At 33.9% G+C, this 25,008-nt stretch overlaps 1 protein-coding gene across 2 annotated transcripts in view; it reads right to left on the bottom strand.

Moving 5' to 3' along the window:
- CADM2 (cell adhesion molecule 2) overlaps positions 1-25,008 on the bottom strand; it is a 1,024,870-nt gene that overhangs the window by 248,958 nt on the left and 750,904 nt on the right. The gene's annotated exons all lie outside the window — the stretch shown is intronic.

Raw genomic sequence — 25,008 nt, 5'->3', positions numbered from 1 at the left:
TCAAGTTGTAGGTGCTAGAGATACAACCGTGAACAAGCTAGAAATGATGCAGTTTTACCTTTAGAACTTACAGCCTAGAGATAACAAGAAAACACAAATTTATACAGGAAAGCCTGGCTAAGAAGGTTGTGACATTTCAGCTGAAACCTAAATGGGGAGAAAGACCCAGCCATTTAAAAGTTGCCAAAGGACACAAATGTTGGAGAAGGGTGGCCAGTATTCACAAAAGTAAGTTACCTGAGTAAAAGATTCTAAGCAAGAGGCAGGAAAGAGGTTGACTATTGAAGGAACTGAAAAAAAAAAGAAAAAAAAAAAAAACAACCATTGAGTCTGGTGCATGAAAAGCAACAGATCAATGGCTCCAACACAAGGGAGGATAGAAAGTCAAGGCCAGATCATTCAGGGCTTTTTATGTCTTAATAAGGAGCTTGCATTTATTCTAACAATGGCAAGCCACTGAGGGAAGCGACTCAATATACATGTCTGGAAGACATGGTTTTTCTGCTAATTAATCATTATGCTTAACGCAAGGATTTTTAATCTTAGAAATGAATCACTGTAAAAATAGTGTTTATAACAAGAACCTTATTGAGAAAATATCAAATAATTCATTAAATCATGGGATAATTTATAAAGGTAACTAAATTTGGTACTTTTAAAAATTTTACATTGTAAATAATCTAGTAAATGGTGACCCATTTTCACTGACTTGAGTTTGTACCAAAACAGAATTGTTACCCATATTTCCCATATCCCCCTACTCCTTGAGAGACAATTTATTCCTTACTTCCACTCTGAAATGCCATTGCTTTGGGAAGTGCCTTGTTATTAATAATGGAGAATTTCTGTTTTATTGCTTGTTTTAGAAGCTGCAGTAATATCTGGGAGAAAGGAAAGTATTGCTGGTAAATGATCTAAGGATGTACACATTATTTTTAAAACAGTGTTCTTTTTCAAAGATATATTTCCCTGAATGGATAACAACACCATGCTTTCAAATAAATAATGAGTTCCCAAAGGACTGCAAAGTGAGGTCATAAAATATTTGAAATTTTCTCCTGTATGAGAGTGTCTTTTAAAACTTTATAAAACAATTCTTTCTTTGATTGATATAATAGAAATGAGTATTTTCTGTTCTAATAACAGCATTTTTATGCTCAAGGAAACTATTAGTATGTGAACCCAAGACATGTAGAAAATTCTTGTTAGCAGAGGCAGAAATACATGTTACACTTCATTCTCTAACAGGCATATGATATCACTATGGACATAATGGGTACATATTTTTGAACACATGAAACGTGTTCAAAATGACACCACCTGAATTATGTAAGTGTTGATCAATATGTGGCAACATATAAATCAACTTGGACTATTCCCTAAGGAACAAGCTCTCTTTCGAAAAAAAAATGTAATAACACAGTGGTTAATAGGATGTGTTTTTCACTGTTTGATCATTTCTGAATGCACAAAGATTTCATTAATGTTGATTTCACCCATCTTGTCCATGTTTACATGCTTTGATGTTCAGATCCTTTGTAGTGCCACATTAGATCTAGGGGAAACACTGCCCTATGAGAGCAAGTGGAAACTGCTGTGGGAAAATATTAAAATGAAACTTGATACTTTGTATAGATATGTACAAATAAGTCGGCTCAAAGAATTCTACTTCTGATGAAGCAGAAAAAGAATTAATGCCATCTTCTCATATCCCTTTTTGGGGTTACTACATTTTTAATCTGTTAATAGAAAATTATAATGAATTGGAATGTTTCAAATGGAAATTATTAAAATTAAACTTCAATAAAATAGAGATGGAATTGAAAATATCTCAACTGATTCCTGAAATTTTAAGAACACATGTTCTGGAGAGATGGATGCAAAATGATAACTGAAAAAAAAGTATTGGTAGCAACACCAGTGATCTCTTCACTACAATATTGGAAAGAAAGGGTTAACAGCTGGTTCTTGGTCTTTCCTAAAAAGTTGACTCTGGTTGAATCATCTTTGCAGTTCAAGGAGTTCATAGGTGTATACTGGATTCAAAATAAAGGAGAACTGGGGAGGTGGCCGTGCACTAGACTAAGCATCTACATTTCATTGTTGGGAATATTTACTGAATAATAAATGAGGATTGACTGAATGACGTTGTACCAGAGAATGGTAACTGGTGACATAATCTTGTGAAGGCTGCGTGCCTACAAAGGCATCAAAACTCAGGGGCTCCTGACTGGCTCAGTGGGTTAAGCGTTCTGCTCAGGTCATGATCCTGGTGGGGTCCTGGGATCAAGACCAGAGTTGGGCTCCCTGCCAGCAGGGAGCCTGCTTCTCCCTCTCCCTCTGCCGCTCCCCCTGCTTGTTCTCTTTCACTCTCTCTCTCAAGTAAATAAATAAAATCTTAAAAAAAATAAAAAAGCAAAAAAACTGAATAGACTCCAGAACTGGAGTCTTCTCCCTGAGGTGTGGTACCTAAATCGGCGCAGTCGAGTCTTGGATAAGGAGTAACTGTGCACACTCTGAAGCATTTCAGTGTCACTGAGCTTCTGCGAGTTCTTGACATCCTTGTTGTATCACTTGTCTTGTGACCTTTGGATACATTTGATGTTGGATAAAGCCTGTTGTGTCTCATGGATATTATCATATACATGAAACCAAGAATTGTGCTACTGCTCTAGTAAAGTGGGCAGGCAACCAGAGTATCAGATTAACAAAAAGGATACTTTCTGCATAGTCTATCTGCTGAGGTAAATGCTCGTCCAATAAGAATAGAGTAATCACATTATTCATGCTCAAAACTGTTTCTATTTGTCCTATTTCCTTTCCAGACCAGACTGAAACTAAACAGACTGCCAAATTTCATGAATTCTACATATAATTAGTGCAACAACTGATTTTCATTTCAAATTCCTAGTCTTATATGCTTTGACAGATCTGAAACCAAAGATGTATGCTATGTTAGATACATAGATAAATATAGATAGATAAATATAAGATGTATTTTCCTCTATATATAATATATAAATATATTATATGTATATAATATATAAATAAAAATATACATAAAAATATATATATTTTTATAATATATGCATATTATTAGTAACAGCTGATACGTCTCATTGCTTAAATTTAGATATCCATCCATTGCTGTATTTTGCGAAAATTTTAACAAATCCTTGGAAGGTACAGATTTTTCAAATTTAGGGCACTGATAGGATAAGCCACAGACTCAGAGAGCAACTGTAAAAACAAAACAAAACAAAAATTGCAAGTGTATAGGGTATTGGCAATAACATGGCAATAAGTATACACTTCTGAATACAACTATTTCTGAAATAGCAAATGTGTGTGTTAAAAATCAATAATTATATTTAGTAATTATTCATTAAATTTATGTTCAGGACTCTAATCCCAAATCTCACATTTAAATAATTGACCAGCTAATTTAAAGGTACCTACAAAGATGACTATGAAAAAAAAATGTGGTACATAATTTTTTGACAAACTTTTTCTCAGCAAGAACAACAAACTCTTCACATTTAAGGGTCAAATCTCTGTAAGCAAAGTTCTAAATGCATGGAATCCATCATTACTCAAAATTGAATAATGAATGATAAAATTCAATAAAATCTGCTATTTGTTACAATTCGAATTTCATTAGTACTAAATTCATAATTTATAATGCCATGATAGTTACTTTAAAAATATATAATGCTTATTTAATGAGGGAATTTTGACATGTAATGCGCTTCCTTATTTTTTCTTGATTAAGCTTGTGTAGCCCCAGGGCACAGGAAATATTGACTCATATGGCAAGGCTGATAAGCATCAACTCTCCCTGCTGACTTGGGCCAGCAAGCTGCTCATGAATCCAGCAGATGTTTCTACTATCTGGGCCAGTGGAAACCTTATGGACCTTTTTTCCTTCATCTCCTCCCAGGAGCAAATGTTAACACAGCAGAAATTTGGATGCATGCCAAATAGAAAGCAGAAGTGTTGGTGAGAAAATAGGGTATGCTCTTATCCATAAATAGTGGTCATCAGTGGTTTGAATTGAGTATTAAGCCATTTTTAATGGCTTATTTTTGTGCATTTGCTACTTCATTTAACCAAATCCCTATAAACGCTTCTGTTTATAACATAATACAACAGCATTTGTCCAAACACATAGATCTAATCCTTGAATATGCTAGTTGTTTTAAGATATAAACCAGGAAAAAAAAAAAAAAAGAGAATCTGAATATAAAAAGTAGGACACTTGTTTATTTCTAATAATGTTTTTCTTATATGAATGGAAAAACTATCTCATTATCAACTTGCAGATTACTAAACTTAATTTACATTTTGTTGACGTCATGTTAAAAAAGTAGCAATAGCAGGCTCAATTTTGATAAAAATTTCCAAGGAAAAAACAAAGGATTAGTCTTAGCACTTTTTATAGCATATCATTCTTATATAGCTGAATTTTAAATATATATTCTCAAGAACGCAATATGATTAAATTGATGTAGCTGTCCCATATCTGTCTCTCCATCTGCCCGTCCTCACTCACACTGACCCAGCAAAGTGCCCATCAGTTTTATAAGATTTAGATTTTTTTTTAAAGATTTTATTTATTTATTTGATAGAGAGAGACAGCCAGGGAGAGAGGGAACACAAGCAGGGGGAGTGGGAGAGAAAGAAGCAGGCTCCTAGCAGAGGAGCCCGATGTGGGGCTCAATCCCAGAGCACCGGGATCACGCCCTGAGCCGAAGGCAGATGCTTAATGACTGTGCCACCCCGGCGCCCCAAGATTTAGATTTTTATCACCTATATTCAAATTCTGTATTTTAGAATTCTCTCTCGCCTCTATATATAAGTTTTCTCCTCTAACCAACACATCAATTTAAAGGGAAAGTTTTTAAGAGGTGGCGTATGTTTCTTAGACTCCAAAACTATGTATTTCCCCCTTTATTATAGCTGACACAGGAATAAAAAAGTTAGGAAAGAAATCTGAATAGAGAAATAACTTACTGTTTGTTAATTTTTACTTATTCTAACATTATTTATTGAACACCTACTATTAGTAAGACGCATTAATGCAAATGAAAAGAAATAACAAAGTGTAGAAGCATACCACATACTATAATACTTGATAGGAGTCGTTTCATTAAGGTCAACATTGACAATGCCCTATGATATACTCAATCCACTCACAAAGCTATGTTGACTGGGTGCTTGACAGAAGACTTGTTTCATTTGTTTCCATGATTACTTTAGAAAGGGCATGTCTTTCTGAGTGAAGTAGCAAGGTATAAGTAGCTAAGAAATATTGGCAACATATTTTAAAACGTTTCCTGTGCATAGCACTTATGATAGGTATAATAAGAAAAGACACTCACTCATATAACTATCCAATGCCAAATGTTTAAGAGTTTTCCCCCTTGTACTCTAATTGTCAGAAACGTCATTTTAAATTCCTTCAAGGATTTTGTGGGTATTACTTAGCTTTGTAAGTGAGAATAGAAATTCTGGTCCAGAAAGCTGGCAAACATAGCCATGAGACAGAGGCACTGTAGAGATTTAATTGCCTACAAAAGTATTCTTTGCAAGCTGTGCAAACAGTCTTTGGTTAAACAAGGAATCAAGATGATGGAGATTTTACATCTTAGTGAAACAACCAGAGACACAATTCTTCGTTTTTATAAATGAAAAAAAGCCTCAATAAATAGACTATCTTTTCATTCTCTATACTATTTTTGAGAAAGACGACTTTAAAAACCTTTCAGAAGGCTCAGGATTAATGAAATAACATAAAATTAAAGAATCAACAATAGGCCCATACCTACACCATATAAGACAATCAAAATATTGTGTGTTATGAAAGAGATATGGAATATAGAACCTAAGGGTGGAGAGAGGCACTTAAGTCCATATTCCAAAATGAACAAATCATTGTACTTCTAGTTACTGCCTTAATAATTCTAGCATATATCAAGTAATCAAAAATATATATTAATTTTATAAAACATTCAATTATTTCAGTATTAAAATAATTTGAGGTTTAAATAACAGCAAGATTAAAAAAAAACAGCAAGAATTAAGGATCAACTGATGAAAGACAGAATGGAAAGAAGACATTTGAAAAAGACTTTGGTTTTCCAGACAGATGACAGAATAGATAGTTGTGTCACTAATTAAGATCTAGGCACAGAAAGAAAAGTAGTAAATTTGTTCATTGTTTTCATTTTAGCAAACCACCCAAAGCCGCGCCATACATTAACCACCATTTGGGAACACACAGCTCTGTGAAGTGTCATTTGTAGTGGGCTTCACTCGCAGTTCTTATAATCTTGGCTGTGCTCCCTAATACATCTATGGCCAATTACCAGTCATCTGCTTCTGGGGGCTCTGCTTCTGGGGATAGGCTGGTGTCATCTGGGATGGCAGGTGGTGACTGGGCTTGATATCATGCCTCCTAGCTCCCAAGAGTACAGCCCAATGAACAAGCATTTTTCAAGTCTTTTCTTGTTTCAAGTTTGTTATTGTCCCATTGGCCAAAATTAGTCACAGGGTCAAGCCCAGATTCAATGTAGAAAGCAACTACCCAAGCAAACAGATGTAGGGTAACACGAAAAAAACAGCAGCTATTGGATGAGGAGACTAAAATAGTTGATTACTGAAGAGAGAGTGGTACATCCAAAGGCAGGGAAAAATTAAGAATGAGAGATTTTCATAATTCAAATATTGCAGGAAAACCAAGTTTATAAAAGATCAGAGTCATGTCTATTGGGAGTGACCACCAATATGCCTTAGGGGCTTTGCCATGAAAAGATTAATTTAAAAAAATCAAAGGAGAAAGCAGAATGCAATGCTTTAGAAAATGAGAGTGATAAAATGAAGATATTAAGTCTAATGAACACTTTTGAAAAAACTTGACAATGAGATTAACAAAAGAGATTGAAGAGAGAATACAGAATTTGAGGGAGATTTTGTTGTTTTGTTATTTACTTCTTTATACAACTTGTCAATTATTCTGTATAATCTTCATTCTGACTCAGATGACTTCTGTCTGTTCTATGGATAATTATTTCATAAATGTCTGCTTTGATCCACCAGGCAGATTGAGAAGAATAAGAATAACCAGTACCAGTATTTTCCCACTTCAGGAAAGGCACCTCAAAAGAGGTGCCTATTTTTAGATCAGCAGTTATTGTTATGTGTTGGCCAGCATAGCCTTTTTTGAATAAATGTGTTGGCCTGATATGCACACTTTTTTTTTTTTCCCTAATGGCAATATTAACAAAACTTAAATGAAAATAAAAATATATTATAAAGGTAAATAAGAGTATACCTAGCCTCATGTTGCAGATTTCTCTTATATAGTCTTGACCTTTATTTTGAAAATACTATTCATTTTTAAGTGCTGTGGAAGCCCAAGAAATATTTCTTTTTTTTTTCTTTATGGTACGTTGATAAAAATGCTACTAGCCCACCAGACATTTCTTAGTCTTCTTGCATCTTCACCGGTATAATCGTTGTTAACCTACCTCTTGTACTATTTACTTCTGTTCTTAAAATAAACAATCAAAGCAAATCTAATAGAAAACATAAGGAAATAAATGCAGTTTCTCATTGACATAATCATCACAAATGTACATCTGTCCAATTTTCTTTACACATATCATAAGAACACATGATCTACAGGTGTGTAGCATATAGAGAATAATAAAAAAAGATGCCCAGGTTGAACAAGGGAGAATTTAGGCATGGTATGATTGTTTCTGAGAGGTGCTTTACAAATATGAAGTCATCTAAAGATAAATTTTATGTTTAAAAGGAAACATTGACAGCAAAAAAACATCAAGTTATATAAACACACACATTCTCCTTTGACCAAAAATATGACCCATACAAACCTGTGGTCATGAAATACTTAGAATCTCCCTATTATATTCACAATCGTATAAGTGGACAATGGTTTAGAGCAAAATTCCATCTTAGATTTAACAGTAATTAAATCTAATCAAGTCATAAGTCCTCTTGTGCTGAAGGAAAGCATGCACTATCATATGCATTTGGCAAGAGGAATTTATTTGTGTATTACACAATGCAAACAAAGCGTATGACAACAGTGTCCTTAGAATGGCATGCAAAAGTTTCTGCTCAGATGGAGAGAGATAGTTAAATGGACAAGTAAAAATGAACCAAAGCAACTTTAGGAGAAAGGGAACCTGAGGCTAAGCAATGAGGCTAAACAAGTAGAGTGACAAGTTAGAAAAACAATAGGAGGTAAGTGACATCATATATATAAAAACCATATGAGTTATAGTAATAATAAAACAATTATTTTTATTTAGAACTGTGTATGTATACATGTTGATGCTGAAATATTCCTTCAACAGGAAATAGAAATGGTACCCTTCTAAATAATGCTTTTCAATAAGTGCATTTTTAACCACCAAATAATAAAAACACATTAACAATCGATTCTCATCATCTTCTTCCCCCTAAACATTTCCAAAAGTTTTTCTCTTGCTAGAGTTACGCTAGCCAAATTAGGTCCCGTCCAAATGGATAGACTAGATCACCTTCCCTTGCCTTCATACAGAAATCAAAAGAATTTTCCTACTGTTCCCTGGCTGAGGTGTTGAAGAGGATAGAACTCGTACCTATGCATACCTTGCCAAATGCATATGACATGCAATGTAACAATAGTGAGTTCACCCACTTTGATTTTTAAAGTTTGCTTCCTGAAGTTTGTCATTTCTGTGTGGTCCTGACTAGCTTCTATTGCTGCTCTAAATTGGGACACTTGAAAAAGTATTCTATAAATTGGTTTGGCTGTAAGTTTGCCAATTTAAGGTAAGGTTCTTTTTTTTTTTTTTTTTAGATTTTTATTTATTTAACAGAGAGAGAGAAACAGCCAACGAGAGAGGGAACACAGGCAGGGGTAGTGGGAGAGGAAGAAGCAGGCTCCCAGCAGAGCAGGGAGTCTGATGCGGGGCTCGACCCCAGGACTCTGGGATCACGCCCTGAGCCAAAGGCAGACACTTAACAACTGAGCCACCCAGGCACCCCTAAGGTAAGGTTCTTACTGAGCACTGATTTTATACATTTGTATTGAGTGATGTAAATTGTGGGAAAACTTTCTGTAAATGAAATTTTATTTTAAATCAGGAATATTGGAATAGAAGGGTAAGACAAAAAAAGAAGAGCAAAGAAATATGGGGAAAGGTGAAAGAAGAACCAAGCATGAAAACTTGAGTTTAAAATACAGCAAATAAGCTCCACGCAACTAGATACATTAGAATGTCATGAGAAGGATGTCATAAGGAATTTATTTATGAAAATGATAATGCTGAAATATAAAATGAAAAATTTGCATAAATAGATGAAAGTTAGAGAAAGAAATATATGCATATTTATGTACACTTTGGAAATATAATAAGCAATGAATCTGAGATGGTTTAAAAGGAAACATGAATAAATAATGTATAACCTGATTTATACTAGAGGAACAAATAAACAGGAGTGAATTAAATTGTGATTCAAAGACCATATCAAATCAAGTCATATTATTTAGCAGAAGTTTCAGGCATACAAAAGATATACCCTGTTTTTCAAATACTTAGCATGTAACAAAAGTTATATGGGATTCATATTTATCTTTCAATATGGGAATCTTTGAGTAAATAGATATAATCAACATAATTGGGAAGTAAAAACAATCATCCTTGGGCGTTTATTTATGTAAAGTATTAGAAATTAAAAAAATGTTAAAAATGCCTTACCACTTACGTTGAAATATTACATTTCCCTGATGCACAAAAATATAGTCCCCTCTAAATAAAGAGCAGAAATAACTTCAAGATGTATATTACTGTCATCAATAGCATAAATAATGGTAAGTCATAAGTTTTAAAGTAAATAGCTAGGAAATGGCAAGATAGGAATTTCAAACTAGATCTCATATTAAATAATTTTCTATTCAGCTATCCACCCAGAAACAATTTATTCAATGTCCACTGTATGCCAAACATTATAACAGACATGGAGTTTTAAAATGATATTAAAAATGAAAATGATTTGAGTTCAGTAATGTACATGAATTTGAGACATCTAAGTAGTGGTATTTAATAAAATAATATTCTCTTTCTTTCATATTCTTCTTAAGATGCATGTCCTTTTTTTCAAATCTTAAATTAAGTGCTACCAGGTCTCTTTTATCATAAACAAGTTAAAGATGCATTTTTCTATCAATACATTTAATTTTCTCAATACAGAAAGATTACACTAAACCTAGGATGAATTATGCTTTCCCATTTTGTACTTGTTATTAATTTTAATTAATTAAATAAAAACTTATCAATTAAAACTTCATTTCCCTGGAATAACAGTAATAAAGTCAAAATTATGGTTTTGCTATGAAAATTACTTATATATTTTCATTACACACAAAAAATGAATACATAGATTTTTTTAAATTGCTGAAATATAAGCAACTGGCTTGTATATTGATATGTGCATTAAAGTAATTTTCTAGATCAGCGAATTCATGTTAGAAATGGTTGCCTGTGCTAAAATTACATTTCTTCTTTTGCTCTAAAAATCCCTTAATAAAAACCTTCTACTTTTTAAATTACTGAATTATTTTAAAGGTAATTTAGTACCTAATAACATGTAGGCGTGAATGAATTTATTTGAATAGCAACTGTGTGTTGGAGCATGGTTTTCTCATAAGTGAGAGCATAATTCGTTTTGCTCTCAGTGAGTAAGTTTATTGTATCAGATTGTATGTAACTGAAATAATGGAAGATCAACCTCTAGTAATCTTGTAATACACAAATTCACCTAGTGTAGCATCAAATCTATTTTATAGAGTATAATTTGAAGGAATCAAAAATATCTAAGAGCTAAAGAACAGAAGTCTGCATAGACAGAATACTCAAGTTTATATAATTCTGAATGAAAATAATTATCTTAAGGCATTCTGAATGGATTTTATTTTTCAGGCTTATATAGCTACAGCATAGTCATCACAACCTGTTAAATGCTATGCAAATATCTTGAACTATGTATGTAAGACCTGAGCCAGGTACCAGCATATTATTAATTCCTGCATTAATGGAACTAATGCTATCAGCAGTAATGCCATTATACTATTATAGAGCAAAAACCTTTTAAAGTAGGATAATTTTAATTGTTTTGCAGAAATGCGAATGCTCTCCTTTTTAAGATTTGAAATAATTGTAAAGTTTACAAAGTAATTCTGGTAAATGAACATTTAAAGGTTTAAGTCTTAACTTGTTATTTGATACTTCAGTTCTTTAGTCCTTTACATAGATGCCTTTTTAAATACATGTCTATTAAACATTCTATTTACTTCTAAATTTGACTTTGTTCACATCTTATTTTTGATGTAGGTTTATTAAAATTACATGATAAAATTGCTACAGTGAAGGACTTATTTTCATCATTATGGGTGTGGGTGTGTGTGTGTATGCAGAGAGAGAGACAGAGTTGTGTGTTATGTGTGTCTATGTATGTGTATTTTCTAGATGCAACTGATTGGTAATAACTTAGCTACACAACTATACACACACAGAAAAATTGAAGGAAAACTTCTTAAATCATTTTTGAATATTATGAAGATTTATCATCCTGAGTCTGGTGGACCTACTGGTTATTAACTATAAACTATTCAACTTTGAGGCTTTCCCAGTATTTTCATGGTCTTCTGAATGCTAAGAACAGTTACCAATGTTATCCAAAATAACTACAGCACATGATGTTATGTCTGACTTGAATAAGATGATCTAGTAGGATGGAAGACTTCATAATCCTTTGGGAAAATAAAGACTAAAAATGAAGCCCTAAAGAAAACTTTAATTTTTCTAATTTCAGAGCTTTTCTCAGTATAAAAAAAAGTAGTAATCTGTCTCGTTGCATAAGACTGATAAAAATGTTCATGAGGATAATATTTTTTCAACTGAAAGTAATAAAGAATGGGCATTAAATAAAATATACCATGAAATTGCTTTTAAAAATGAAAACTTTTTAATATCTTTATATTAAAATGAATCTTTGTTTATGCTGTTTTGCATATGGTGACTGTACTACCATATATAAATGTTTCATTAAATCTTCCTCTTTAAACTGCTGAAAATAATTGCCTTTTTTTATTAATTGTTTCTTTCTCATGACAAGAAATTCCACCATGAATAATGCCATATAAAATGTCTTTAAGCTATTCACATTAAATTTAAAACATCCATATGCATATGAAGGCAAATGAATAATATTTTTTCCATCTAAACTAAGAGGCTCTGTATTTGTTGATAGACAATGTCTATCATGTCTGTTCTTAGAATCTTTGGTAAATTTTCAGCTGGAGCTAAAATTCACATTCTTTTGGAGAAAGTAAAAGGATACAGAGGAAATGTGGTGTGAGGTTGAAAAATGCAGGCAAAGAATTAAATGAAAGTGCAAAAGCTATGTATCAAGGGTAATCAAAGACAAGTTCCTCAAATATAAGATAACTTTCAAAGCTAGAAGTATATGCTTCAAAAATGAAATTCCTGTTTTTCTCCCTAGGAATAACATTTTCTCTTTAAAAAGGAAATATCTCATCTACTGGAGTTAATAATATAATTATTATTTAAAATAAATTATCCATCTCATCAACTTTTTGTCTTTTTCATTCATTAAACACACATTTATACGTATTACTTTGATACTTACCATAAAAAAAAAAGCATCGATCTTACTACTAGGTATCAGGAATGATCAATATTGAAATGGATCTTAATCTTCATGAAACCTTCTTTTTTTTTTTTAGAGATTTTTATTTATTTATTTGAGAGAGAGAGAATCAGCAGTGGGGAGGGGCAGAAGGAGAGAGAGAGAAAGAGTGAGAGAAGCAGGCTCCCTGCTGAGCAGGAAGCCCAAAGATGCAGGGTTCGATCCCAGGATCCTGGGATCATGACCTGAGCCACCCAGGCACCCTCTTCATGAAACGTTAAGTACAGAAAAATCAAGGACATTAAACCAGTAAGCAGCAATCTTCAGTCTTTCTCTGAATGATATCATACATGATTGATCAAATCTAAGATAAAAATGTGCCTGCGAGAATTACCATTGGATAGAAAAGCAGTAAGTCAACTAAGTAAAAACTCAGTAAGCAATTAATACATATGTATATTTGACCAGTAAAAGACTGTTTAAGTGACCCTATCTCTCATCTGAAAATAGAGATACAGGTGTTTTTGTGGCAGGGTTAAATGCACAAAAGTTTCACTTAGAGTCAAGTGACTTTCTTGTGCAGGGACAGCTAAGCTATTTATGAAAATGCTTTCTTCATCTTCCTGTCTGTCTTTACAGGTAGATTGCATTGCCCATCTTACTTTTTAAATTAAGCATGACCATACAGTTAAACGACAAAGGATTGTGAGCAGAAGAGATTGTTTATTTTGTAGGCTTGACCCACTAAGACATCCCAAACACTCTGCTATGCTCCCCTCCCCTTCTGGATGACTGTGTGACTGGCAGATGGGCAATGCAATCCAAGAGGTTTGTTTGTTTTTTCCTTAAAGAAGATGACAAAGCCCTTGCTAGTCTGTTTCTGAAGGTGCAGGATCACACCTCAGATCAAGAACAACTCTTATCTGGTCAGTAAGTGAACAAGGGGAAAAATCCCTCTAATATACTTCAACCGTCACACAATATGTGGTCTTTTCGTTATAGCAGCTAGCACTACCTAATATATTTATTAAAGGACTCGCCCAATAAAAAGAGTACATTTTTAGCTGGCAACGACAATGAAAAGGAGGATTTGGAGTGAAAAAAGTGAAGAAAACTAGAGATGAAAAGAGAACTGAATTGCTAAATACTAAAGACTATACTCAGCAGTGGTGAGGGAGAACCCAAAATTTGGCTTCCAGACTAGACCAAGAAAGACGTGAAATATAAAAGGATGCTTATTGATCCTCAATAACATTTTATATTTTGAGGTCTGCATTAATATGTCTTCCCCTAAACTGAACTTCTTAGTTAACCCCTGGCTGCAGTACCTGGATGCTGCGGGGGGGGTGGGGGGGGTGGAATTAATATCCCCTAACGATAACTAATTATTAATGGGCAGTTTGGAATTCTGTAATGAACTATATGTTTGTTATTAGTCACTGCACCAAAGGCAGAAAAATTGAGTTAGAAATATAGAAATGTATTTTGTTTCTGAGAAGCAGTCTCCATCTTCATTAAAGGTTTTTACTGAAGAAGTGAGGCAGTCCATAAATTCTGCTTAGATAAACATACACACCTAGGAGACTAAAACAATGTACACATACTGTGCACATACATACATTTAAATATAGACTTAAGTAAGTGAAGGAAAATTTCAATATTAAAATGAAACAACTTCGAAGCTAAAAATCCCTGAAAAGAGCATAATGATAAAAAAAAATCAGTTAACACTATGAAGGTTCTCTTTTTTTCATACAAATGCATGTGAGTGTCTTGTCTTGAAGTTTTAAAACGGGTCCAACTTGTTTTATGTTTTATAAATTCTTTGGTTAGGAAGGATCCTGCTAACCTCATCTTTGTTCTCTCCCCATGATATTTTCATTTGCCTCCAAAAGTGTCAGAGGTGCACAGATTCTTTTATCAATACATTTTACACACACACACACCAAAAAAAAAAAAAAAAAAGGAAAAATACAATGCTATACCAACTTGTAAAGGTTCAGTGCATTTACTACCCCTTTTGCTGAGAAACTTCACCTTTCTTGATTTATGACATTCTAGTTCAACTTGGAAAAAAATGAAACCAGTTCTTTCTGATCATTGACAAAACACTCTTAGGAAAGATCAAAATCTCTTCTTCGGCTCATTATAGATCAGCTATCTAGACAGATGGAACATGAAGAAAGACAGATATTGCATTTTGGAAAAAAGATGCTTTTCAGAAATAATTCTATCTGCACACCATAAATTTGTAGCCTGTTCTCCATTTCTTTTTGAATATTTACCTGCAAAACAGAAGCCCTTTTTTAATTCCTTTGTTCATTCTCACCTAGCTCGTGTCTTCATTTTTCCTAAATATGTTCTTCAGATATATCTATGATGTTTAAAAGCACGTAACACATGAGTATGAACTCAAAACCTGAGGCCAGATTAAAATTATTAAGGATGGTATGAATAATATCAGGCAGATACATATTTTGCTCAAATAACTTAATGGGGCTTTTTAAGCAAGTTAGGTTCCCCCCATTCAAATACAAAAATACTTAATTCTAGAATATTTCTTGAGAATCTTTTCAGTTCAAACTTAAGGTAGTAAATACATACACTGTTAAAGCATCCATAGGAACATTAATTTTTATTCCACTTCTCTGAAGAGATATATTGATTGATTCGTGGATTGACCAATGAGTTTAAGAAGTTCAGGAAGTGCTGTTATTCTAACATGATAATTACTTAATGTTACTGAATCAATGAACTGTAGCCTACACTTCACTGAACAAAATGCTTCTGGTCTAATTTAGATTGATAAAGCGCTCACTTCCAGGGCTCACACACCTTAGCTAGAGGAATTATTGTTTTCCAATTCATAAAAATAAGAGGGTTATCTTATTCCCTCTGAAAAAGGGGTTAGAGAGCCATAGAGGAACGCGTTATTAATGACATTGATCATGGGACACACTCTGGATGACATTTAGCCCAGACCATGAAGTATAAGCAGTACATCATTGCATTGCTAAACACAAAAGTTAAAAACATTGTGTCTGTCCTTGCCGTGAAGCAAATTATCAAAGTGTGTGGAAAAACATGTCTGGATTTAGAGGAGGGTCAAAATCATTTGCTGGCCTTAAATGAAGGCATCAACAAGAAGAAAATGACCACATTTAGTGGAAAATGAAGAATTAGAAAGGATACTCCAGATATTACAGTTCACGGTCTTTAAGTTTCCCATTATCTGTTATCCCCTTGCTACTTTTTATCTGTGTAGGATTTCCACATATTTCTAGAATGACAATCTGTTTTCAAATTTCACCCTACTACCATATAAAATAATTATATTTAGATATGTTGCTAGTGGTGCTTCATTTTTAGTGGTTTGTGCAACGGTGTGAAGATACTTAAAATTCTAGCATCCTTCCCAAATAAGCACATAGCATTGGGTTTTCTCCTAGAAATGACATTAAAGATAGTGCAATTTTACTTTGTCATGTTCCAAATGCAAACACCAAGGCCTCCAGAGATGAAGGAATTGCCACCATGGCACAATTTGTTACTGGTAGAGTTGGCCAAAAGCTGAGTTTCCTGCTTCCCAGTCCACTATCCTGTTTCTACAACATCCCATTCAAAGAGACTGCAGAATAGCTGCTTTTTTTTTAATGAACTGCATATAAATTTGAAATGAGCAAGTACATTTCATTTGAACTCATACTTTTAATTGAGCTGTCAATATTTTATGTTCTAGCAGCAAAATACCAAACAAAGTTAATTATTTTTTTCTTCTTTCTTTTTCATTGAAATTGGAGCATTGCAATGTAGATGTCACAAAATACTGCATTTTTTACTTACAGGAGACAATCGGACAAAACCAAGCACCGCTATTTATTAAAATGAAATAAAGTGGCAGTTCTTGTTAACATGTGAAATATCAAATTAGTATATAAAATACATGGAAGAACAAACTAAGCATGGAAAGGACAGCATTTCTCTAATGAGGTATTTTTAAAAAACTTTTATAGGATAATTCATTGTATGACATAGGATTATCTGAACAAGAAAAAATTTATATATGTACATATATATAGAAATGGGAAGATTACATATATATTTGAATATATATATATATGAGCTCATACATTTAATTGAGCTATCAGTATTTTATACTCTAGCAGCAAAATACCAAACAAAATTGTTACATTTTTTTTCTCTTTTCACTTTTTTCTCTTTTCTTCTCATTGAAGTCTGAGTCACGTATACATATATACACATATATGTAAATATATTAATAAATATATATTTTTATTTTAATTATATATATATACTCCTCTCTCTCCTCCTCTCTATATGCAACAAAAGATATATACATGTATGTGTATATATATATGTGTGTGTGTGTATATGTGATATATATATATATATCAGTGACATGTGGACATTTAGAAATAATTTCCAATCCAGGAATAAAATTATAATTTTATAATATGCATATTAGATTTTAATAGTGATTGTTACTGTAAATGTTTATGAACTTAGCTGACAAGTTTTGCTACATACTCGTTGCCCCCAGTTGGAAAAAAAAGAAAAGAAAAGAATGCAAGCTACAAATACAATTATTCTCTTGTGACCCTGAATGAAACCAGGTAATGTTGTATATTGGTAAGATACTTAAAAAACTCTCAGCCAATGTTCTACTTCTCAATAATGATGTTATAATGGTTTAAATGACATATTGAAGGGATTTATTTACCTCAGTGGTAATGTATACTTTAAATAATTACCCATACTACCTGAAAAACACTTGTTAATGAGCTAGCTTATGGCAAAGGATTAAACATGAAATTTAGTTGATAAATTATCATAGAAGCTGTAATAAAGAAGAATTGAAAACAAGAAGACACATGATCATCTGGGCAGTAATAAATTATAACAAAAGCAACAAAATCAACAAATGCAAGAATTTACTTCTCGTGTTATATAAAACCGTTAAAGGAACCAGATGTGAAAGACTAGATAATGCACATTAGTTTAATATGCTAAAAATACCATCTGTTTTGATCACTTATCAAACAGCATAGATCTTTTATCGACATCTCAAATGCTTTATTTTTGGTGAAATTTCTGGAAGCAATAGGGATGAAGAGAGAAAGGCACATGGGACTGTCTTCCTCTAACCTGTTTCAAAATTTGGCCAGAGGCTTTTGGTACCTGTGAAATTTTGAGAAATTCAAACTGTTTCTGTAATGCTACACACAGTTTTCAGGGACAGGGAAGTGCTACAGGGTCACGGTTGGAAGTGACACCACTCTCCTGGGTGGAACTGACAACTGCATGGAAGAAGAGACATCAGGCAATAGAATAAGAGATCACAATGGTCCAGAAAGCCACAAGAAATTTAGAGACAAAACTTCTTGGATTAAATTTGCACTAATATTGTGGCTACTCTGCAATAAAAATAGGCATAGTTGCATATAGATTAATTAGAGCTAGATTATAAGCATGAAGGCATGATTTTACATTCTGAAGCGTCTTTTGCTTGAACAGACTTTATCTTTTCACTAAATACCTTCAAAGCAGCCATCCAGTTTATTTGTACATTGGGAGCAGTGCCCCACTGGCTCATGTTCAATATTAACAGTCGTTAAGGAGTTAAGTGTACACCTATGTAAATCAGATAATATATTTAAATCACTAGATTAAGCTTTAAGATGGTCACTAACAAAACTAAATATGATAATTAGAAATTTTTCAATTTATGATACATACTTTGTTACTAGCAGTAAAACATTTGACACTCATTGGTGTAAAGTGCTGAATATATTTCAAGCAAGTTAAAACATATGATACATTAGTAGATATTCGATATAAATATTAAATCCATTTGTTGTTCCATATTCTGTAGGAGTTGCTGATCTATACAAAGTGATGGAAAAAAATTGAACACATTTATTAAATGTAATACCTAAAGAAGGAATGTGGAGTAGATTTTAACACATGATTAAGGACACATATTACCAGATTGAATGAAATAGAAAGTCATATGAAATCTTGCTAGCACATCCCAACTTACTTTCTCCCAGAACTCAATAACATAATTACACACACACACACACACACACACACACACACACACACACACAAAAGTTCATGACAAAGTGGACAATGAGACTCATCAATATATCACAAGAATTTCAGGAAACCACCTATAAACTACAAGGCCAAGAGAACTGAACTGAGATGATGAATTGTTGGTTTCCTCTCTCATGCAATTATAAGAGCAAAATCCAAGAATGACAGAATTGAAACTCCTACAAGAATCTGTTCTTTGATTCAAAAGTGAAAGGTTTGTTGTGCTCTAAAAACTTAGTGCCCATCCTTCTACTACATGGTGGCTTCCATTTCAAAAAGCAAAACACTAGTAGAACTCCAGCTACCTTATTTTTGGATTGGTACTTCATCTTCCATATCCATCTGAGAACCCTAGAATTTGGGTGACCATACTTCCCGGTTGCCTAGGATTATCCTAGTACATACTGCTACCCTGGCATGGTTATCACTCAGATTTTCCTTTTTGGACAATAACTTGTATGTTTACCATAATGACAACATATATGCTCTAGGTATATTATACAACTGGTTATATGGGGAATTGGCAGTTGCTTGCAGAATCAGGAAAGAAATGCCAACATTTTAAAGTAAATTTGGCACAATTAATTCAGGAATTGCGCATGTGATTATTCAGTATTATCATTGTTATTATATACTTCCTCTGTTCAGAGTATCAGGCCAAATGTGGTAAGAACTGAGGAAAATTACCTCTTAACCTAATAGGTCTAGAGTAGTTACAATGCTGCCTAGATATCATGAGTTCATTCAGAAACTATGCACATCTTTTCTGCTCTTGTTTGGATATAAGGAGTATTCATCCAATATTTATGCTGAAAGAAAATGGAATCAAAAGCAATCTGAGTACTCTGTGGGAAGCACAAATATTGGATAAAATTTTCTCATTCATCGAAGAGTGAACAAAACAAAAACAGGTGGGGCCTTGCCATGCATAGTAATTCTTCTTATAGTTGACACATTCTTAGTAATATACTCAATCAGACGCCAGGAAGACAGCCTCAGTGAGACAGGAGAAGCATGATCAGTGGAGAGAATAGGATAATAAGAAAAATCAGACACACAATGAAAGGCAACTGTATAAAAAAAGAAATGCAAGACGCAAGAAAGAAACTTAAAAAGGCAACTGAAGAACTAAAATCTGACTTGGACGTAATTGAGAGTATCTTGATATTGAAAGCAAAATTAAGAAATTAGAAGAAAGTTCCAACGATGTATAGATGATATGACAACTGAATTAAAACACTGGGAAAAAAGATGATAGAACTGATGGAAGGGGTTGGGACTCAACCTCAGGAACATTTGAGGGAGAATTAAGCATAACTGGGACTATGATGATTAAAAATAAATCTTGAAGTAAATATGCACTTTATATGAAGACTGAATGTCCTTACCATCTCATAGACAACGTTAATGAACTCTCAATTAGACTGATGCTAGAAATGTTTAATATTTTAGCAATATATTTTAAAATCCTAGCAGTATCCAAGTAGGTGACTCTCAAAAAATAGTAGGATTATGACTTCTTTTCAGTAGTAATTGCCAGAGGATAGCAGAGTAATAGCTCTAAGTCAGAGAAGATGTTTTATATCCACTAAAGTTGTTCCTCTGTGCAAGCTTAGAGAACATATTATTTCCTACATGCTGGGACATATAACACACAATAAAGAAGGCAATAAATATTAAGAATTTAAAGTCAAAGTCTGTGTTATTAAAAAATAAACCCTACATTCTCTGTCATTTTTTTTTTTTTTTTTGGTTTTTGCATTTTATTTTTTATTTTTTTTTTATTTATTTTTATTTTATTTTAATAATGATTTTTTATTATATTATGTTAGTCACCATACAGTACATCCCCGGTTTTCGATGTAAGGCTCGATGATTCATTAGTTGTGTATAACACCCAGTGCACCATGCAATATGTGCCCTCCTTACTACCCATCACCGGTCTATCCCATTCCCCCACCCCCCTCCCCTCTGTAGCCCTCAGTTTGTTTCTCATAGTCCATAGTCTCTCATGTTTCATTCTTACCAAAGCCCACCTCTCTAACAGTATTAGAAAAAACAGAGCCAAAAACAACAACAGCCCCACACAAAATAGATTGAATCAGAAGGTTGAGTTTGGATACCCTTTACTAACAGTACCATCTTCAGTAAATCACTTAACTTCTCTGACCTTGGTTTATCTATTTATAAATAGAATAATTATAATACCTGCTTCACAGCTTTGTTGTGAGCATAAAAGGAGATAATTAATATGAAGGTGATCTTATAACACTTTTGTTATACAAATGTAAGAAATTATTATTAATCATTTAGGGGCTCGCAAATTCTTTAGGAAGAGCAGTCATTTTCACATTCCTTTCTGGAAATGACCCTACCCTTGGTGCACTGATACTTCTCTAAATGAATAAAGAATTTGGAACTGAATAAGCATGTCACATAGGAAAACACACCTTGTTAAGTCTTTCAAATGCTAATTTCAGGTTTGATTTTATAACAACGAATACTTCTTGGTACTAAAAACTTGACTTTGAACATGAAGTGTCTGTCTCAATCCTATGTATATTAAATTATACCTTTTTGATCCTATTTAGCTCCAAACTAGCTCCTTACCAAACTCTTTATCCACTTGTTCCTTAAACAGAGGATGCTCATTCATGATCTTTTCCTATTTATAGATTTGCACTTCCTATCTCTCAATGACTCCATCTATCACTAATAATCAGTAATTCTTTTTTAACAAATTATCTGAATTTTTGTCACATTATTTATTTCATTTTTAATTATACTTTGGAATGGAGTGGAGGACTCTACAGTGTATCTCTACTTACTTTCACTATCTTCTGGAAAAATGCTGTTCACAAAGAATTTTTATTGTATGGAAAATGCACATAATATAGTGTTAGCAAAAAAAGAGGTAGAGTTTTACAGCTATAGGTAAACAGGGGCACCTGGGTGGCTCAGTCATTAAGAGTCTGCTTTTGGCTCAGGGCGTGATTCCGGCGTTCTAGGATCGAGCCCCGCATCAGGCTCCTCCACTGGGAGCCTGCTTTTTCCTCTCCCACTCCCCCTGCTTGTGTTCCTTCTTTCGCTGGCTGTCTCTCTCTCTGTCAAATAAATAAATAAAATATTTTTTTAAAAAATCTACTTGCATTTACAGGTATAGGTATACAGATGGGGTTGAATTTTGTAATACAGAAAAAGGAAAGAAACATACCAACATGATGATAGGAGATATCACTAGATGGTAAGACATTTTCCTTCTTTTTCTTATTTCTCTCTATTCATCTTGTAAATTACACAATCATAGAAAATGCCTATTAAAAATATAATAAAGGACGACAGTGTTCTTGCAAGCCAAGTCAGAGAATTCATCAAAGAGAAAGGGAGCCCAAGTAGGATGATTGTAAAGAGGGATGTGGTAAGATTGCCAGGAAATCCGAGGAAGAGGATAGAGGTGCAAACAGAGAAAACAAATGTAAAACTCTTTGATGAAAAGCTTCAGGATGGAAGCTGCTATTCTCCAGCCTGATGTCTAGATTATGAAACTATAGGAAGAAAGAAATGAGAACAAAGTCACAGTCAAAGAAATGGGAGGAAAGGATCATTTTGGCAGCTGCAGACTGGCCATTGATTAGAGGAAGACAGTGTTTAAAGCGGGCAGACAAGGGAAGAGTTGTGCTGTGGTCAAAATGAGAGATGGCCATATCGCTGACCTACTTAAATTGCTGTAAGAAATGTTCCTAGGAAGGCACAGTTGACTCACTCAGAATAAATTGGCAAGGTGGCAATAAATCATGTGCTCCTACAAGAGAGCCACTGGAAAGGAAATTAATATAAAGCTACCGTATAAGGTGAAGATGACATTTCCAAACAACTTTAGTGGTGTGAATATATCAGTAAGTGGACATGGGGAAGTTAAATGAAATGACTCAGGGTAAGTCTCACATAAATAAAGAAGAATGCAATACAACCCTAGCTGATAGAATCTATATTATGAGTAGTTAGTATACAATATCAAATAAGCATAGTTGGGATTGCTGCTTGCCTACTAGTCTCCTTTTACCTATAGGACAGAAGCTCTTGTTTCTGGATTCGAAGCCACTGCTCTGCAACCAATCTGCCAGCAGGAAGAAAGCATACATGCTAACATGATTACCATTTTGCAGTCAGCTCTGTGCTAAAATCATAGGGAACTAGAGGTATTCCTTTCTTGAAGGAACTCAGATTCTTGTTAGGAAACTCTAATACATATATGTCAATAATGTCCAAAGATATGTATTATAGCTTGGTTGTAGTGATGAAAAATTAGAAACAAGCCAAAGAACTATCATCCTATATATTGGTAAATAAAAGCTGGCTTTTTCATATAATAAAATGCTCACCTTCAGTGAAAATGATCAATAATTAAGTCTGTTGATATCAATAAATCGATAAGATGCCATGTGATAAGTGAGAGAGAAGTAAAAACCAAAGTATAAGAATAGTTTATTATATAGGATATATATAGTATGTGTACTATATAATTACTATCTACACTTATACATTATTCATAGTGTGTGTATGTATGTATATATAGTGTATAAATATGTATAATATTTATGCCTTTATAGCAAAAATAAAAAGAACATGAATGAGAAAGTTAAAACCGAGGGAGGAGGGGAGTGGAGAAAAGGGGAACATGAAAAGAATTACCAGGTAAATATAGGAAAGAGTTTCAGGAGGGAGGGAACTGGGGTAGGCTTAGGAGGAAATGGGGGGACAGGACCTTAAGGATCTGAGGACTTGAAATGGAGAAAGGGGAGGTGGAACAGCAGCATGAGAAACATCTCAAAGTTGTGAAATTAGTTGTGTCAAAAGAAGTAACACTGGAGAAGACAGTTTAGTGCTAAATGGTGAAGGGCCTCAAACAGGGCTGCAACATCAATAGCAACACGTTTCCTTAGTTGATTTGTCACAAACCTTGTTATCTTCTTTAACAAATGGGGGTTTCCTACTGCACTAGAACTTGTCTCCTTCCACCATCTAGTCCTCATTCCCTGGTTCATTTAATTGTATAAAGAACTTCTGGTGCTCTTTTGTTGTATTTTTATTTTTTAAAGATTTTATTCATTTGTCAGAGAGAGAGAAAGAGCACGCAAGCAGGGGTAAAGGGGTACAGGGAGAAGCAGACTCCCTGCTCAGCAGGGAGCCCATTGCAGAGCTCAATCCCGGGACCCTGGGATCACGACCTGAGCCTAAGGCAGACACTTAACAGACTGAGCCACCCAGTCGCACACCCCCCCACCCCCACCCCCTTTATTTTAAATGATGCCCTAGCTATCTGAACAATCTTTCCAAAGCAAATAAAAAAGTCTTCGTCCTTTTCATTTGGTAATTCTTCAACCCCCAGGTTATCCAATGGTAACTCACTATCTGAAAGTAAATCAGGGAGAACAAGTGCTGAAGGGCACCACGCCCATGCCACTTCAGACCTGAGGCTTTCATTCCTCAGCAGTTGGGTGACTGAGCAGTCATTCTCCCGGAATTGTCTTCAGTCAAGGAAAGCTAACTCACCAGTGTCACACTCCCACTGCAAGAACGTGGTACCTCAGGAGCAACAACTTTAGAAAGTCGTTCTATATGTTGGCTAACTGAATATAATAATAATAATAATAATAATAATAATAATAATAATAAATAAATAAATAAATAAATAAAAGTCATTCTAGCTTCATACTCCTGGAGGGGCCAGCTGAGACCTTTGCTGTGACTGCATTGTAACTTTGACTTCTGACCAATTCCGTTTCCTTTGAGTGCAAATCTCTGTCTCAGCGTTTTCCTGGGGAACCTCACTTAAGACGATGGGCAGGCTGTCTTGATTCTTTCTATCTGCATAGATAACTCTATAATTCTTATTTCATTGCATTTATCTAATATTTATTTGATGAATAACCATTCCCAGATTCTTCTCTGGTCATATAAAATAGGTTACTGTGCATGTTCATTGTGTGACTTATATTTAGGTGTCCATCGCAAAGCATTAAAGATTGTAAGCTCCCTGAGGGCAGAACTGATAAATAGTATAAGCCCGATCTGTATGGAGGACAGCACAATGATGCTACCAAATAGACAAAAATGAGACGATGTGTTTTTTTTTTTTTTTTGACGTTTGAACTCATTATGCTG

Source organism: Ursus maritimus, unplaced genomic scaffold (genome assembly GCF_017311325.1).
Source record: "Ursus maritimus isolate PB19 unplaced genomic scaffold, ASM1731132v1 scaffold_4, whole genome shotgun sequence".
Taxonomy (NCBI): domain Eukaryota; kingdom Metazoa; phylum Chordata; class Mammalia; order Carnivora; family Ursidae; genus Ursus; species Ursus maritimus.
This window is presented reverse-complemented; position numbering and strand designations above follow the sequence as displayed.